This window comes from Somniosus microcephalus, chromosome 14, assembly GCF_052327205.1.
Source record: "Somniosus microcephalus isolate GS21.2 chromosome 14, FLI_Smic_1.0, whole genome shotgun sequence".
NCBI classification, from domain to species: domain Eukaryota; kingdom Metazoa; phylum Chordata; class Chondrichthyes; order Squaliformes; family Somniosidae; genus Somniosus; species Somniosus microcephalus.
Genome location: NC_141000.1, coordinates 9,716,751 through 9,735,807, shown reverse-complemented (window position 1 = coordinate 9,735,807; position 19,057 = coordinate 9,716,751).

Here is a 19,057-nt window from a genome sequence, read left to right as displayed (position 1 = left end):
TAACTACACGAACTTGTAGTACCCTTCACCCCGCCGGACTTAATTTTAAACAAGGGGTGAATGTGGTAAACCACTGTTATTGTATATTGTTACCTCTGGGTGGCGCTGTGTACCAAGGCATGCCTCAGCTGACTCCGCCCACATGACCAGGTATAAAGGTGGGGGTTTCGCCGACTCACTTCCTTCTTGGAACCAGCCACCCACGAGAGGCATGCTCTGTTCTCTAGTTAATAAAAGCCTTTTCATCACCTTCCTGATTCATCGTCTTTTATGGAGTAATTGATAAGCGTATCAGTTCCCAGATGAACTCACAAGTAGCTGCAGCTGGTAGGTGGTGAGACATCAATGCAGTATAATCTGCAGTGGATTTATAGTAGTTTAAAAGCAATTGTAGCATAAACTACTGATGGCTTGAGCAGTTTTCACAGTTGCAAATGAGGCCAGAGTTTATCATGCCCTGAATGTTAGGACACGGTTAGTGATAAAACATCCCTCCATCGGCATGACTTTGCCACCATCAGTGTTAAGGATATATTAAACTTATCCTCTACACAGCCCACCTACCCCCAAACTGCCAGAGCTAGGTCAGAAACATTTTACAAGGTTAAAAGCAAGATCATAAAAGGACTACCCACCATGTGGAATATTTTGAAAGAGGTAAAATTTGAGCTGTTGGATTATTAGATAATGAAGCATTTATAGATCCAAGCACCCAATAGAGATCCCGTCTCACCTTCAGGACAAACCCCAAGTATTCCACAAGGGCAGTGGATATTTCATATGTGAAGAGAGCATAGTATAAGATATCAGGTTAGCAACTATGTAACATGAAGAGGAACTGTAAGCTGTTGAGCTCCTATAGATTCAGAAAAACACAGTTTCTGCAGGTGAAAGGTTCAGATCCACAGAGTGTATATGTATATTGGCCTGTCACTTGACATATTACAAAGATGCTCCATTCAGATTTATGCTGGGGGGGTGGGGAGAGAGAGAGAGAGAGAGAGAGAGAGAGAGAGAGAGAGAGACTGGGGGTCCTTGTGCATGAAACACAGAAAGTTAGCATGCGGGTACAGCAAGTAATCAAAAAGGCAAATGGAATGTTGGCCTTTATTTCAAGTGGGTTGGAGTATAAAAGCAGGGAAGTCCTGCTACAACTGTACAGGGCATTGGTGAGACCACACCTGGACTACTGCATACAGTTTTGGTCTCCTTATTTAAGGAAGGATATACTTGCATTGGAGGCAGTTCAGAGACGATTCACACGGTTGATTCCTAAGATGAAGGGGTTGACTTATGAGGAAAGGTTGAGCAGGTTGGGCCTATCCTCACTGGAATTTAGAAGAATGAGAGGTGATCTTATTGAGACATATAAGATACTGAGGGGGCTCGACAAGGTAGATGCAGAGAGTGAAGAGATAATTACAGTCCTAGCCCTTTTGGGCTACCCCAGATCAGGTGTATTCCCCAGACATTCATCTTCAAATTAAGTTAGAGATAGCCAAATTCCATAAGACGCTTAAATGGGTCTAAAGGTTCAGGCTATCTCCCTGTAAAGGAACGGAATGACTGAAGATGTTACCATCCTCCAGATAGAACTTTTAATAAGTTGAACTAGACGGTAACCTTCCGGATTTTATAAGGGTCCGAAATACCCCCCAGAATTCTGCAACTCCTTACAAAAGAATGTACAGAATTTGTGGGTTCGCAAGTTTATACAGAATTACTCTTTGACAATTCTAAAAATATATTGTTTTATTTAAGAGCCGACATTCAGTTAACATCTGTTGAATCAGTCGCAACATTAACAATTCAAAATACAATTAGCTTACATTTCTTATTTCTCAGAGATCCTTATTCTCAAATCTTTACTTCGTTACATTTCTTATTTCTTACTTATTTCTAAATCCAGAACATCCACCAAAATCAATCTGACTTCCCGAGACTCATAGTTAAAGACTTACAGAGATGCCTCTAGAAAGTTGAGACATGCCCTGCCCGTTCAGCGTGTTCTGAATTTCTGTTTGAAAAGCTCTTATTTTATACTCTTTTGGCAGTGGTTTCTTCTTTGATGTTCTCTGCTGATGTCAGCTAATTGTCTTTATTGATACCTCTTTTGAATGCTTTCATTCTTACTATCAATTCAACTATTGCATACATAATTATTTCTCTACCTTTAGGTGTTTCAAAAACCATTATAAAAACAATGGTTTTTTCTTTGATGTCATTCTTACAATTCTTCAATTCTTAATATTGGCTTTACTGCTTTTTAGCAGACATTTTGACTTCGTGGTGTTCCAAGTTTAATACAAACACAATGCAATTGCTTGGTGTCTCTATTGAAGTCATATTTTCAAAGCCTTCTTGTTGGTATTATATTTACAATATGTAAATCAAAACCACTTTAACTGTGTGTTTACTTGTTTTCTAGCTATCTCAATTGGTTGCATATTTAATCTTATGGTTCCTGTCTTCCAAGTTTAACATAAAACTATTTGAGCAGCAGGTTTCTTTACTTGATGTCATGTTTCAAAGGCACATGCCTCTTTTAATGTTTGTATTTCTGTTTCAACGTGTTAGCTCTTAACACTTAAACTGGGTCTTCCATTGTGTTACCTCCAAACTCTAGACTCTTCGGAAGCAAGTCTTTGCTTTTCAAGAGGGTCTTAGTTTCTTGGTCAATATCCCTTTCCCATTTCAAAGCCTGTTTACAACTTTGTTATCAACTGATCTTATCTCCAAAGCCTGTATTTCTGTTTACAGCCTTTTCTGCTGAGATTTGTGTTTTTAAAACCCAGTATGTCTGTTATTAATAATATTAGAAATCTGTTCATGGTATTGTGTATTTCTCTGAATCATGGCTATTCCTTCACACCCCCACCTTGACCAAAAGATGAGCTAATAACTTCAGGGCAGAGTTTGGTCAATATTGCTCATGAGGTTACAATAGCATATTAAACTTACAAGATGTACAATCATGTGCTACATGAAAATTCCTTTGAAGTCATCCTAGGACAATGTTTCGTCTTATTTTAAATTGTACAAAATTTAAAAGGATGATAAGTACATAGTCATGCTATGAGCGAAACAACAATGTCCTTAGAATGTCCAATCGGCAGATGTACGTTCCGTAGTGATGAGTTATTCATACGAGTCAAGGAGACGTCAGTTGAAACTAGTTGAAGCTTGACACGCTGTTCCTTCGATCCGGCGTGTGTACCGATGTGTGTTGTGGTAAAGGCCTCACCATACACTCAGTTGATTCCTTCTTTATCCGCGGTGTCTTCCTCCTTCGCTGAAGTAACTCGTTGATCTTTCCTTGTTTCGGTTGTTGCTTTTCGTAAATCCAATTCCTGATGTGTTGCCAAGCAACGTGTGGAAGTGTCGGCGACACCTTCTGACTTCCCTCTGACTTCCCGTCGTCTGTATTTCGATCGCATCCATTTCCTGTGTCGTGCTCCAAGCCGGGTCTTTAAAGTCAAGTGTACGACTGCATATTGTTCCTCCTTTTCAGTATCCTTCAGGACATCTTTTGATATTGTCTATGGAGATAGTTTTAAAAAGATGCTTGCCATTTGGCTGGTTAATATGTATTGGAACTGTTCTTTCGTTAATAACAGACTGTATTTGAACAGGTTTTTCCCATTTCGGTCTTAAACCAGGTTTCTGCTCGAACTTCTTTTCCTGTACCCATTCTCTTACTATGGGTTGTCATACTTTGTCAATTTTTTCTGCCTATTTACTTCCCTTATCCTCTGATCAATTCGATGAATCTCCTTTGTTACTTTTTTTTTCTAACTGTCGCTGTTGGGTCAAGGACTCAGAGTGTGTAGAGGCAATAAAAGAACTATGGGTAAGCAGTGTATGCATCTCAACCCCATACATCAGATAATATGGCGTTTCTTAGGGGGCACTGTCCCTGATGCAGATGTGGGCACATTATTGAGTGATAGCTGTACTTCCGGAATGCTGGCGGTCCACTTATTTCCCTGATTCTCAACAGTTTGACCAATAACTTTATTACTTCCCGATTTTTTACATTCCACCAGCCCCGCTGATTGCGGATGACGTGTGTGCTGTGCTCTAACCCAATCCCCCTTTGTTTACAATAGTCTTTGAAGACCTTAGAGACAAAGGCTCTGCCTTTAACGGAGTGCAAGATTTTGGGTGCACCAGCTACAGTAATTATATCAGAAATAGCCCTGGCGAGTGTGTTTTCCCAAACAGTTTGTGGGGACCAGAAGGAAGTACATCCATCCACACAAACGAGAACATGCCTATATCCCAAAAATGGGGGAAGTGGTCAAATAAAGTCAGTAAAGAATTTTCCCATTTGCTCATCAGCTTTCACAGGAGCCAATGGTGGTGGCTTAAATTAGTGATGACTTATTAGTCGAATAGCATGGCTCACAATTTGCCACCTGTTTTACAGGTTTTAAGCATGCCTGGCCACCAATATAAGTGTCAATTTGCAGAATGTTATTCAGGCACTACAATATGATTGACTTATGCCCTTGTGAGCTTTTTTTACAAACTGTTCTCGTTTGTGGCTCGGGGGTACTTCTCGGTTTCCTTTGGGCAACTTAACTAGTACAATACCCGTCGGGGTTTCCGAGTAAAAGTACCTTGGTGGACATTCTGGTGGATTCTCTGTTATTGGGTCTAATAGCTGAATCAGATCCTCATCCGTACGCCCGTTTATATGAATAACCTGACACTACTTTTTCTCCATTCTCGAATGCAGGATATCTTCCCACAGTGTGGGTTTTATAAAATCTGCTTTCTTTAAAACATACCGTAATGCTGCAGCTTCTGCATATTGCGCTGTCTTATGGCCAAGGGGTTTAAACAGTAATTCTTTTGGATATAAAGAATAGGAATCGCGAAGTCCCTACCACTATCCCCATCCTAGCTGAGGATTGTTGGGGTGTCCCTTTTTAATCATCATTGACGATCCATCACAGTAAATAACTTGATGGTATTCTGTAAGCAGTCTCATAAGTATTTGTCTGATTTTCTCTTCCTTATTATCATCCTCCATGATGGAGAGATTCTCTATCTCTCCACATTAATCTGAATGGCTTGTAGATAAGGATAGTATTTATTAATGAGTTGTTTGAGGAGGTATTTTTCTCCCCCTTCTGGACAAGTTTAATCAAGCTGTGCTCATTTGTGGGCAAGGTTGCCAAGGTATATGGGTGCCAGGCCTTCAATGCTGGGATTGATCATCTTCAAGATGCTGAGGTTCATTTAATGCTTTATCTTTAATTATTTTAACTGATTTTTGTTCCTCCCTCTTGGGAATTTCATGTTTTCCAGATCCCTGATGGGGTTTATCGGACCATTTACTTTCTTGACGATCTTCCTGTTGAGGTGGACGTTGGTTCTGCCGGGAATCTTTTTGATCCCAATTTTGGTTTTCTCGGTACCCTCCCATGGCTCTTTGATAGTTTTGGCCAGTGTAAAAGCTGTCCCCATAGGGAGTCCACTGTCCTTCGCTTTCCTTTCGAGGTCTAGCCCCTCGTCTATCCCATCTTTCTGGGGAGAAATCTGTCTCACATTGTGGGCGGGTTGTGCATGTAAACCTTTTGGAATACCCTCTTGGGGGTCCCAAGCCATGAGTTTGTGTCAGGGCAGGGTGGACTTGAGACTTGGGTCTATACAGTCCTTCTTTCTGAGTACCAAAGGTACCTTCTTCATTTTTTTTATCCCTAGTTTCTGATCTCATTATAGGTTTAGTTTGGGGTAGACCTAAGAGGTCATGATTTAATTGGATAATGCGATTGACATTATCCCATCTTTGTTGGTTATCTCAATAATCATTTAGAGCACCCTCACAGGCAAGTTTGAGGACTGTATTTTGATATTAATTGGCCAGGCAACCATGAACAATGTCCCAATTATCCTGTGTAAGCACTTTGCCTAATCTGTAGGCAGCTACCAGCCCTTTAGTTGTGGCTGTATTTGTGAGTATTTCCTTGATTGAACCCATTACATGCCTGCCCTGAGTTGCCGTGAGAACATAAGCGTCTATTTGAACCCAGTTGTTACACTGGTTTAATGGGGGAATTAAGTCTGAACTTAGTATCATTTGCAGTAGTTGCCTCAGGTGTTGGGCATTCCAATCTTGGCAACAGGTTTCTAATTTATCAAGGTTGGTTAGAATCCAGCAGGTTTTTTCCTGGCTGGTGTTTATTGGTTTACCACACATTGTGTAGATAGAGCTCAGGTTTACTTGACCTAGGGGTGCAATTTGTGGTTGCTGGGGTTGGTTTACTGGACTATTAATCATTGCGCCTCCAGCATTTAGATAAGAGTGAGCTAGTGCCTGTCGGCATTGATTATAATGGATTCTAAGCTGTCTATAATTTTCTCTAAGATTGTTGTCATTTATTTCATCATGAGTTTGCCACCTTAACCGGAATCCATGGCCCCCAGGAGCATAGGCTGCTCCGGGTCCTGCTACTCGGCCATGGTTGCCACCACCTTGTTGGGCACCGTTCATTAGGCCTCCCAATTGTGCAGGTGTGCGGCTTATCATTAAGGAATTTATTGGATTTGGAGTATTCATTTGATTATCCCACAGGATATTCTGTATCCCCCGGTTCTGGGGATTAACATTAATCGTGCCATGAGTTCTAACAGCTCCTTTGGCATCAAAGCCTTCTATTTCAAAAATTATCACTTGGTTTTGTGGAGGACAGAGATAGGATTATTTCCCCTAATAAAGCTATCGTTTAAATTTTCTAATAAAAAAACTTGGCCAATTCCGACAGGATTTGCCTTTTCTTCAAGACCTAACCTCGGTTAGGGTTTAATATTTCGTCAGGACCTAACCTCGGTTTAAAATGAACTTTATAAGAAGTTTCTAGACCTCAATGGTATTTTGAGGAAGTTCGGATTTAAGCTCTACAAAGCCTGATCAGGGTCTTTGTCTTCTCTAGAGACTTAAATCTGGGTCTTAGAACCACTGTCAGTAAACACTCCTTCTATACTTAATATCTATATCCATGTTGTAGATTGTTAATATAAGTATAGGTTCTGTATCAACTCGTTAACACACTCGTTGGGCGCCATCTGAAGGGATAATTACAGTTCTAGCCCTTTTGAGCTATTCCAGATCAGGCGTCTTCCCCAGACGTTCACTTTCAACTTAAGTTAGAGATAGCCAAATTCCATAAGACGCTTAAATGGGTCTAAAGGTTCAGGCTATCTCTCCCTAAAGGAACAGAATGACTGAAGATGTTACCGTCCTCCAGATAGTACTTTTAATAAGTTGAACTAGACTGTAACCTTCCGGATAGTATAAGGGTCCGGAATACCCCCCAGAATTCTGCAACTCCTTACAAAAGAGTGTACAGAATTTGTGGATTCACGGGTCTATACAGATTCACTCTTTGAGACAATTCTAAAAATATATCATTTTATTTAAGAGCCGACATTCAGTTAACATCTGTTGAATCAGTCGCAACATTAACAATTCAAAATACAATTAGCTTACATTTCTTATTTCTCAGAGATCCTTATTCTCAAATCTTTACTTCGTTACATTTCTTATTTCTTACTTATTTCTAAATCCAGAACATCCACCAAAATCAATCTGACTTCCCGAGACTCATAGTTAAAGACTTACAGAGATGCCTCTGGAAAGTTGAGACACGCCCTGCCCGTTCAGCGTGTTCTGAATTTCTGTTTGAAAAGCTCTTATTTTATACTCTTTTGGTGGTTTTTTCTTTGATGTTCTCTGCTGATGTCAGCTAATTGTCTTTATTGATACCTCTTTTGAATGCTTTCATTCTTACTATCAATTCAACTATTGCATGCATAATTATTTCTCTACCTTTAGGTGTTCCAAAAACCATCATAAAAACAATGACAGCTATGGTTTTTTGTTTGATGTCATTCTTACAAAATGCTTTCCATTCAATTCTTAATATTGGCTTTACTGCTTTTTAGCAGACATTTTGGCTTCGTGGTGTTCCAAGTTTAACACAAACACAATGCAATTGCTTGGTGTCTCTATTGAAGTCATATTTTCAAAGCCTTCTTGTTGGTATTATATTTACAATGGCCCAGAAATTCGGGTCGGAGGCTTCCCGTGGGTGCAAACCTCTGACCTGCACTTACCTAGCGCACCGGCCGTTGTGCTGTGGGCCCGCGTGGGATTCTGATCCTGGGCCTCCTCCAACTGCCGGCGCGCAGTGCTTGAGTATCCCAGGGGCGCAGTTAGTTCAAAGCGTCCCCTGGGATCACATGGGCCATGGAGAGCCAATGGTAGCAGGGAATCTGTATTCATAGATTTGACAGGAAGACCTGTCAAATCTATGAATACAATTCAGCCCCAAAACATTACTAAAACTTCAAATAATTTTTTTTTTTAATCACTTTTTTAAAATAACTATAAATTACATAAAATAACAATTTTAAACAATAATTTAAATTTTTGAAAAAATTAATTAGTTTCTAACGGGGCTAAAAATAAACTTACCTTTAAAGTATTTAAAAATAATAAACCTGTGGAAAAAATGTTTTCATTTAATTTAATTCACCATTTACCTTGTTAAAAACAGACCTTGCAACTGCTTTTTACAAGCGTAGCTCCTGGAGACTTACCCTCCCAGAGAAAGCTGCAAAAAAACCGGAAGTTCCAGGTGTACGCGCTGCCTCTCCGGTGCACGCGTTCGACCTGTGAACCCCTTCCTTTAAAGGAGCGGAAGTTCCGGTTTCCTGCGCATGCGCAGTGCATGCACGAAACCGGCACTTTCATTGGGCCTACGCGTGAGTACCCAGCACATACTCACCCGTGGGTACCCGAATTTCTGGCCCTAATATGTAAATCAAAACCACTTTACTGTGTGTTTACTTGTTTTCTAGCTATCTCAATTGGTTGCATATTTAATCTTATCATTCCTGTCTTCCAAGTTTAACATAAAACTATTTGACCAGCAGGTTTCTTTACTTGATGTTATGTTTTCAAAGGCACATGCCTCTTTTAATATTTGTGTTTCTGTTTCAACGTGTTAGCTCTTAACACTTAAACTGGGTCTTCCATTGTGTTACCTCCAAACTCTAGATTCTTCGGAAGCAAGTCTTTGCTTTTCAATAGGGTCTTAGTTTCTTGGTCAATATCCCTTTCCCATTTCAAAGCCTGTTTACAACTTTGTTATCAACTGATCTTATTTCAGAAGCCTGTATTTCTGTTTACAGCCTTTTCTGCCGAGACTTGTGTCTTTAAAACTCAGTATGTTCTGTATTAATAATATTAGAAATCTGTTCATGGTATCGTGTATTTCTCTGAATCATGGCTATTCCTTCACAAGAGGATGTTTCCCCTCGTGGGGAAATGTAGAACTCGGGGGCACAGTCTCAGAATAAAGGGTCGCCCTTTTAGAACTGAGATGAGGAGGAATTTCTTCTCTCAGAGGGTCGTAAATCTGTGGAATTCTCTGCCCCAGAGAGCCGTGTTGGCTGGGTCATTAAATACATTTAAGGTGGAGATAGACAGATTTTTGCAAGATAAGGGAGTGAAGGGTTATGGGGAGCGGGCAGGGAAGTGGCTTTGAGCCCAAGATCAGCCATGATCTTATTGAATGGCGGAGCAGGCTCGAGGGGCCAAGTGGCCTATTCCTGCTCCTATTTCTTATGTTCTTATCTTATAGACTACGCCAGTTAGAACAAATCTACATGTGCAAATTCAGTAATAGTAAAAACAATAGCCTTTGCCAACTGCAGGGTAAATACAGAACAATCTTTAATCATTCCCAAGCCACATACCATCCTGGTCATCCACACATCCAGGTTGGGCGAAGCCCGTGGGAGTGGCCGTTCTGGCTGCCTGCCTCTCCTCCGCGGCATTGTCCATGCTTGGGTAACCCGGGCGTAGGAACAGGCGTGTCAGCCGGTATGCTTGAGGCCTTCCGTCATCACAAGGACTGGAATGTGTAGTAAACACAGGTGGTAATATTATTATTTAATTTGATAGGTTTTTACTTTTTTATGATTTCGTTTTTTTATTAGTTGTGCCCCTCTAACAAAAAGGGGGCAATGTTGTTAGTTTTTTTGTTTAATGGACCCTGGGACAACCCAGTGTCTCCTTATCATTTTAATTAAAAGAGGCATATCATCCTGAAAACACAGATCTCATTTAATAGGAGTGTCTAATTTGTGTGAATCCTATGAATTTAATTTCATGAGTTCGCAGGAGACGCTCACTGCTGAAACAACAACAACAACAACTTGTATTTATATAGCACCTTTAATGTAGTAAAGCGTCCCAAGGCGCTGCACAGGAGTATTTTAAGACAATATTTGGTACCAAGTCACATAAGGAGAAATTATGTCTTTATATCTCGAGGACTAGAATACAAGGGAGTAGAAGTTATGCTGCAGCTGTACAAAACCCTGGTTAGACCACACCTGGAGCACTGGGAGCAGTTCTGGGCACCACACCTTAGGAAGGATAGATTGGCCTTGGAGGGAGAGCAGCGTAGGTTTACCAGAATGATACCCGGACTTCAAGGGTTAAGTTATGAGGAGAGATTACACAAATTAGGGTTGTATTCCCTAGAATTTAGTAGGTTAAGGGATGATCTGATTGAAGTTTTCAAAATATTAAGGGGAACAGATAGAGTAGATAGAGAGAAACTATTTCCGCTGGTTGGGGATTCTAGGACTAGGGGGCATCGTCTAAAAATTAGAGCCAGACCTTTCAGGAGTGAAATTAGGAAAGACTTCTACACACAAAGGGCGGTAGAAGTTTGGAACTCTCTTCCGCAAACGGCAGTTGATGCGAGATCAATTGTTAATTTTAAATCGGAGATTGATAGATTTCTGTTAACCAAAGGTATTCAGGGATATGAGCCAAAGGCAGGTATTTGAAGTTAGGTCACAGGTCAGCCATGATCTCATTGAATGGCGGAACAGGCTTGAGGGGCTGAATGGCCTCCTCCTGTTCCCATGTTCCTATCTTGGCAGGTGGGACCAAAAAGGCAACATTGGCTCCTGGTCACTGTGACATGCCTTTTTTCATGCAGTACTATGTAAAGCATGACATACTATGACAGAGGTGCTCTTGGAGAGTGTTTCAGCAGGATGGGTAGTCAGACATTCATAGCTCAGGGGTGCCTCTGGCTATGGGGAGGGTTGTGTCTATTGGTACAGCCATTTTTGGGAAGAGGAGCCTCCACCAGCATGTCTGCTAACACGAGATATGTTACCCTACTGCAAATGCAGGGGCACGGATACCAACAGGAGAGCACAGAGGACCGTGTGGACGGCGTGAGTGGCCTGGCACCCCACACAGCTGCTCCTCTTCCACCAAGCTCTTCAGTTGGGACAATCCCTATCGGCAAAGCCTCTGGTGCCTCTAAAGGGAGCTGGAACCAAAAATAATGACAACAGGTCGAGATGCTGCCTGATCAGCTGAGTATTTCCAGCATTTTATGCTGTCATTTCAGATTTACAGCATCCGCTCACAGGGGGAAGAGGAAGATACAGAAGAGGAAGAAGCCAAAGAGGAGGAAACAGAAGGAAGGATGCAACCCAGACAGCCCCTTTCTGGCCGGGATATCTGGGATGGAATCATCCGCCTGTGGTACCAGTGACCACAACCCCAAGTCCCCTTTCCACATTTGTCCCACACCTTAACTTCCCGCTGTTTCTGAACATCACAGTGTCCTCTTGACCAAAATGCAAACCTTCCAATCCAACTTTATACATCTAACCATCCAATCTGACATCAAAAAATCAGCTCATCACCCTTATGCATTCCCTTAGTGACCATCTTGTGTGTGCCTTTGCCTATCCTAGTGCTGTTATGCAGTGCTACCCCAGTGGCTGCAGCATGGCTGGTGGAAGGCTGCTGACTTTCAGTGGGGAACACTGCAAATGGCCTTGCTGGTCGACCTTGAGAAGCTGATGGCTGGGAGTGTCAAATCGAATGATGCTGTTTCTTATTCTTCTGCTTCTTCACTCTCCTCTCCCTCTTCTTGGTCAACCACTGGCTGGGCAGGCTGCTTTTCTTGGGTGTGTGAAATGAGGAAGGCACAAGGGTGGTGTTGTGGTGAACGGGATGGCGGGAAAGCAAGAGCTGCATGCCAGAAGGAGGATAACGTTTGAGGATACCACCACCTTTTATCCTTTCAGCCCTGCCCCTGCCAAGAATGGCCTGCGCCGTCTCCTCCAAGGGGGTGAGGTGAGGCTAGGAATGGGAAATGTGCCTCATGATTGGTGCAGATTGTTGGTAGGTGAGTGATTAGGGGGGAGGTTCCTGCATTGAGCAGTGTGTGAGGCTGGTGGTGCAGTTGGTAGGAGACGGCTTTTGAAGATGCATTCACTGACCTTGACCGGTGGTCTGAGGTCATGAAGCTTCTTTGGGCACTGGAGCCAGGTGGTGGGGGGGCGACACTGCTGGCAACGATGGCCTGGGTGATCTGATCCAACATCATTCTTTCTGGAGGGCCACCTGGCCCCAGTGGATAGAGGACCTCTCTTGCAGTATTGACCCCCTGCACAAAGCTGGAGTGCTGCGTGCGAGCCCCTTCTCTGGCTTGCTGAGCCATTTGTGTTAGTTCTGAAGCAGTTTTCCCACTTTTTGAGGTTCGGAAGAGAATTCAGCTTTAAGAGCTGAATAATCACATTTGGGACTTCTTATTAGTGTTAAAAAAATTTGGGAAAGGCAGTAAGGGGCTGAAAACTGCATTTTTTCACTGCACTTTAATTTCTATTAGTTCTGAGTGCATGGCCCCTTTAATTCATAGCCCTTTTAATTGTCCACAATTCCTTGCGAGCTCCACAGCCTCGCTCCCAAAGACTGTGGGAAGCTGGAACGCCACTACAGGACGAGAACTTTGCTTCGGAGGTCTCCACTAACGCCACCAGGAGGGCATTGCTCGGAAGGTTAGCGCTGCGCCACCAATCTCCAGCCCCCGCTCCCCCCGATGAATTTATTCTCTTTAGCATTGCGGCCATTTTTAGCAGCCGTTAACTCCAGTTGCTGGTGACACCGGCAACTTTCGTGGCAAACATGAATTTCTAGGCCTACGATTCTATAAACAAGAACTGTGCACAGTAGGCCAAGTGAGGTCTAACCAAGGTTCTATACAAGTTTAACATAACTTCTCTGCTTGCAATTCTATCCCTCTCAAACTGAACCCCAGTAGTTGGTTTTCTTTTTTTATGGCCTTATTAACCTGCGTTGCTACTTTTAGTGATTTGTGTATCTGTGCCCCCTCCATCCCTTTGCTCCTCTACCCCCATTTAGACTTTTAGGGGGAAAACTTTGGTTACTTAGCGCATCCTGTTGGCGCCCTAAGAGGGCGCTAATGGAGCGCAAAGCAACTAGCACCCGGCCGCGGTGATGTTTGTGCCACTCGCGAAATTGACCAGACATTTTGCGGCAGCGCTAAACACTACCGCCATGATCTCCTGTGCCCGGACCGGATATTGAGTGGTGCCCCCTGCCTTACCGCCTGCTGCTAGCAACGACAGGTTGAGGGGAGCATTTTGCAGCCGAAAAGGGAAGGGGGAGCGCTATTTAAAGGCGACCGCTTCCTGCCTTTTTTTGTCGGCGACATTTTTGCACCACGCATTCCGAGAGAGACTTCTGGAGAGATTCAACGCTGTGTGAAGGAGTTTTGGGTACCGAGCAGCACTTTGCAGGTTCTTTCTGATTTGACCTTCCTTGCATCGATTTAGAAGAGACTGTGGGGGCTGCACTCTGAGCTCTTTCCCTGGGCCTCTCCATTGTTCTTTCCAGCAGATTTGATGTACAGGTCTCTCCAGGCCGAGATACAAGGCTGCAATGAGCAGGGTGTGGATGGAGAGCAAGATTGACCCTCCCCTTTAAGAACTGGCCGGCGCCAATGTGTTTGTGTTCCATTGCTGACTGACATCACATGATCTTCGCCAGTGCTCTGAGGTAGCGCCTCGCTCCTCGGCGTTAGCACCTTGAGAGGTGTGTAGCGCCTGATTTAGCGCTCCAATCACCTCCAGGGGCGATAGAAGCCAAGTTTGCAGTCGGAGGCGATAATTAGCGCCAGGCGCTAAGCTTTGCGCCTGGTCGATAATTGCGCCCCAAACGGGGCAATACTGAATTTTTCCCCCCTATTATCGAAGCAGTATGTGGTCTTCTTATTTTTCCTACCAACATGCACCACCTCACACATATCTGTATTGCAATTCTTTTGCCAATTACATGGCCATTCTGCTTGTTTGACAACTGATTACAGGAGCTGACAATCAGCCTCTGGACAGGCTTCTGACTCATATGAGCCCACCAGGATATTTTTGCCCCCACCCACATTGCGAGATTCTGAAGACCGGGTATGAGGTATTCAGTGAGCATTCCTTTGTTTGCAATTATAATGGAGGAGAAGCAGCAGGAGAGAATAGAGGAAAGGAGAGTGAGGCAGCATATGAGCAGGATGCACCCTTCGAGCTATTACCGCCTTCAAAATAAAATACAGGTCACGCAGATATGATCAAGACTTTAGTGAGGAACTCTGCATGAGAAAAGCATGCTTCACTAAAGAGGCAAAGTGGGTACCCTACCACATGGGGACCTGTGGCCAAAGCAATTTGCAAAGTGGGTACCCTGCCACATGGGGACCTGTGGCCAAGGTAATTTGCAAAGTGGGTACCCTACCACCGGAGGACCTGTGGCCAAAGCAATTTGCAAAGTGGGTACCCTACCACCGGAGGACCTGTGGCCAAGGCGGTCATTACAGCACTCGGCTTTTATGCCACTTCCATTAGTTATTTCAGGCCGCCACAAGGGATTTGTACATTAGCCCGGGTGCCTTCCAGGCATGTAGGTAATTGATGTTTCGGTGGTATTGTTGAGTGATAAATATTGGCTGGGACACCAGGAGAGTTCACCTGCTGTTCTTTGAAGTCTCATGGGATCTTTTGCATTCACCTGAACAGGCAGATTATTATGGGTGATTAGGAAGAATTTACTCCCTTCCTGTAACTTCTCATTGTCATTCTCTGCCCTCCATTGCTGTAATAGTTCAGGAGAGCATAAGCTAACCATGGTTGTATGCCTTTCAAGCTTAAGACAGAGAAGCTTGCGATTGTGTGCTACCGCACAGATGTGTTGGCAGGCGCCCACAAACTAGCTGTCTGCACTGCCCCATCAATTTCACCATCATCCAAGGCTACAACAGAGTGCCTCCCCAGCCATTCCATGGCCTGCTCCCTGTAGGGGGGGGGGAAACTCTGATAGCCACAATGTCCACCGGGTTCCCTGCCTCTCTCCAGTATTCTGTACAGGTTTTTCTTGCAACCAGTTTCAGTGAATTTGGTGAAGGCATGTGTCCCAGTTGACATTTGACATCTGTAAGGGGTGGTGTGTGGGTCAGCTTCCGCCTGACTGATCGCTCCCACGCCCTTGGTTCTAGACCTGGACTTATTTGGGGATTATAATGAAATTGCAGCAGACAACTGAATTCGATACAAGAACTATTGGTTTTTTATTTAAGAAGAAAAATATACACAACACAATAATCTTATCACTCTAAAAAGGGGGAACACTTCAGAATATACGAGGGAGAATGACAATAGACAGAATACGTCACCCCTCTAATCCCACTACACTAACTAGGTTGGACTCCAGAGGTCCAGGGAAAACACCAAACACAGGAATAGTTTGTAAAGTGGGAAAAACTTGCAGATCTTCGTTTTCTTCGCAGTTGGTTTCTTGTTGGTCACGGTGACCCAGTATTACCTGCTTCTGGTAATATTTGGTTGTTGGTTTCGTTGGGCCCTTGGCGCCGCGAGGTGTCCGATGATGTGTTACTACTTCTTCGAGCGAACTGCTTTCGGATGCTTGTTTCTGAAACCGCCGAGTTTCGATGGCGTTTCGAACTTGAACGAACGATGGGCTCGTTAAGTGATTGGTCCCATTTATTTAACTGGTTTCGGGATTGCTTCGAAACCTAAATTGGCTTTAAATGACTATTTATTCTTTGGTCCGATTAGTAAGTTTTGTCTTTTCCTGCTAGGCTCAGGCTCCCTTTTGTTGATCAGTGGCATGTACTGCATTATGCATACTCTTGATGGCTCTGTAATTGTGGCGGGAACTGTCCTTCCGTAGGCCAGGCCTAGTGTCATTTATGTGGAATGACTGAGACAGTCCAGAACATTCCCAGGCAATTTGGCCTATGCCAATACTCAAAACTGTTTGTTTTACAGGGGCGGGGCTCATCCCAACTCCTTTGTTGCAGGCCTTCCACAGGCCTGAATATGTCCTTTGTTTAAAAAAAAAAACCAAAATCCTGGGGTTTTAACCTTTAAACCCCTTTTTGGCCCAATATTCTTTAAAACAGTAATCTTCTTGGTTTGGGCAATCTGTAGAATTTTGCAAACCTTACACATCTGATGTAATAGACCTGCTAGTGTCACCCGATTACAGTAGAGGGGGGGGGGGGGGTTAATTCTGCATGCAAACAATTGGGACATAGGCCACAAAATCCTCAGTTAACGACCCCTTTAACCTTAGTGCAGTGTGAAGGGTTACTTGTGCAGAGGGTGAACAGTGTGTTTCTACCAAAGAAAAGGGAGTGGCTCAGAGGTCACCGGTGCCCTGCCCTCATCAGGTCTGTGACTTTTTCTCCCCCCCCCACCCAAAAATCCCCTGATCTGTAGGATTTTTGGGGGGTGCAGTAGAGGAGAAGTAATGGAAGAAGGGGAAATGAGGAAAGAGGACGTGTGGTCCCATACTACCTTCCTCCGTGGCACAAGATGATATTTGGCTGCAGTTTTCCTCCCACAGGCACTCAGCAATCTCTCTTTCCCCTTCTCATGTAGGTAGGTTGGCCTTATTAAAATCATGGTCTCTGCTGCCTCTGTTAAATACTCTCCTCCTGCCTTTGGGCACCTCTGCCAGTTTTCAGTGGAAGAGATTTAAAAATAAAGACCCAAAAAATCATACACAAACTATCCATTACAGTCAACGCACTGAGCCAGACACCTTCCTATTTAGCAGCTGCCACAACCTTCAGCCAATCCTGACTTTTTAAAGGTTGCACTCATTTCCAGCCAGCCTTCCCCCAACACACTATTCCCATTTACACAGAATTGATGACACTGAACCACCAATAGATATTTAATGGGTGCTTGGAGATCCAAGTGTTGCACTCAAAAGCATTCTGTTCAGCAAGGGCTGGTGAACAAGAGCTACTGAACTGTACATTATTATGGAAAGGAGTTCTCCAACAGGAAAATGTTTAGCTTGTGGGGTGATTGGAATGACTAAATTATGAAGTGAATATAGCTGTGGGGATGAAGAATTGACATTACAATAAGTAGGCAACTTAACTATCAACAAGGCCTATAATGATTTTTAAAGATGGTCACAACCAGGTCCCATTTTCAGCAGGACTATTTTAAATTTCAGAAGTCTGTGAATGTAGAAGTACCAATCTAGCATATTAAATCTGAAGACTCACATTGCAGTGTGACCGTCAAACTCCCCAGCTTTGAGTATGTCCATCCAGCTCTGGCCCAATGCCATCCTTTCAAATTGACCACATTTTCAACAAGCTAGTGCTCAAACACCATGGATTCATTCACTGAGGAGGGGGGGGAGGAGGAGGAGGAGGAGGAGGGGGGGGGGGAGGAGGGGGGGGGAGGAGGGGGAGGGGGAGGGGAGGGGAGGGGGGGAGGGGGGGGGAGGGGAGGGGGGAGGGGGGAGGGGGAGGGGGAGGGGGGAGGGGGAGGGGGGAGGGGGGGGAGGGGGAGGGGGGGAGGGGGGGGGGGAGGGGGGAGGGGGGGGGGGGGGGGGGGGAGGGGGAGGGGGGGGGGGGGGGGGGGGGGAGGGGAGGGGGGGGGGGGGAGGGGGGGGGGGGGAGGGGGGGGGGAGGGGGGGGGGGAGGGGGAGGGGGGGGAGGGGGGGGAGGGGGAGGGGGGGGGAGGGGGGGGAGGGAGGGGGAGGGGGGGGGGGGGGGGGAGGGGGGGGGGGGAGGGGGGGGAGGGGGGGGGGGGGGGGAGGGAGGGAGGGGGAGGGGGGAGGGGGGGGTGGGGGGAGGGGGGGGGGGGGGAGGGGGGGGGGGGGGGGAGGGGGAGGGGGAGGGGGGGGGGGGAGGGAGGGGGAGGGGAGGGGGGGGAGGGGGGGGGGGGGGGAGGGGGGGGGGGGGGGGGAGGGAGGGGGGGGAGGGGGGGGGGGGGGAGGGGAGGGGGGGGGAGGGGGGGAGGGAGGGGGGGGGAGGGGGGGGGGGTGGGGGGGAGGGAGGAGGGGGGAGGGGGTGGGGGGGGGGGGGGGGAGGGGGGGAGGGAGGGGGAGGGGGAGGGGGGGGGAGGGGGGGGGGGGGGAGGGGGGGAGGGGGGGAGGGAGGGGAGGGGTGGAGGGGGGGGAGGGGGGGGGGGGGGGGGGGGAGGGGGGAGGAGGGGGAGGGGGGGGGAGGGGGAGGGGGGGGGGGTGGGGGGGGGAGGGGGGGGAGGGGGAGGGGAGAGGGGGGAGGAGGGGGGGGGGGGGGAGGGGGGGGGGGGGGGGGAGGGGGGGGAGGGAGTGGGGGAGGGAGGGGGGGGGGAGGGAGGGGGGAGGGAGGGGAGGAGGGGGGGAGGGGGGGTGGGGGGGGGGGGAGGGAGGGGAGGGGAGGGAGGAGGGGGGGGGAGGAGGGGGGGGGAGGGGGAGGGGGGGGGAGGAGGGGGGGGGAGGAGGGGGGGGGAGGAGGGGGAGGAGGGGGGGGGGAGGAGAGGGGGGGGAGGAGGAGGGGGGGGGGGGAGGAGGGGGGGGAGGGGGGGGGAGGGGGGGGGGGGGGAGGGGGGGGGGGAGGGGGGGGGGGGGGAGGGGGGGGAAAAGAGAGAAGGGGTAAGAAAAGAGAAAATGCTGCTGGCTGATCATGGCCTGTTTTCAATGAACAAATTCACGAGTGCAGCTAAAACAGATGACCATCATTTAGATTTGAACAGGGGAGCAGCCAATGCCTCACAAAGGGCTAACTCAGCAACTTGTATAGGATGTGAAGAAGGCTGGCCAAAATACCAGCTCTTTACTGACCAGTTGACAAGTTACAGGGAGGGGGGGGGGGGGAACCAAAAAAAAACAAATTCAATTCTC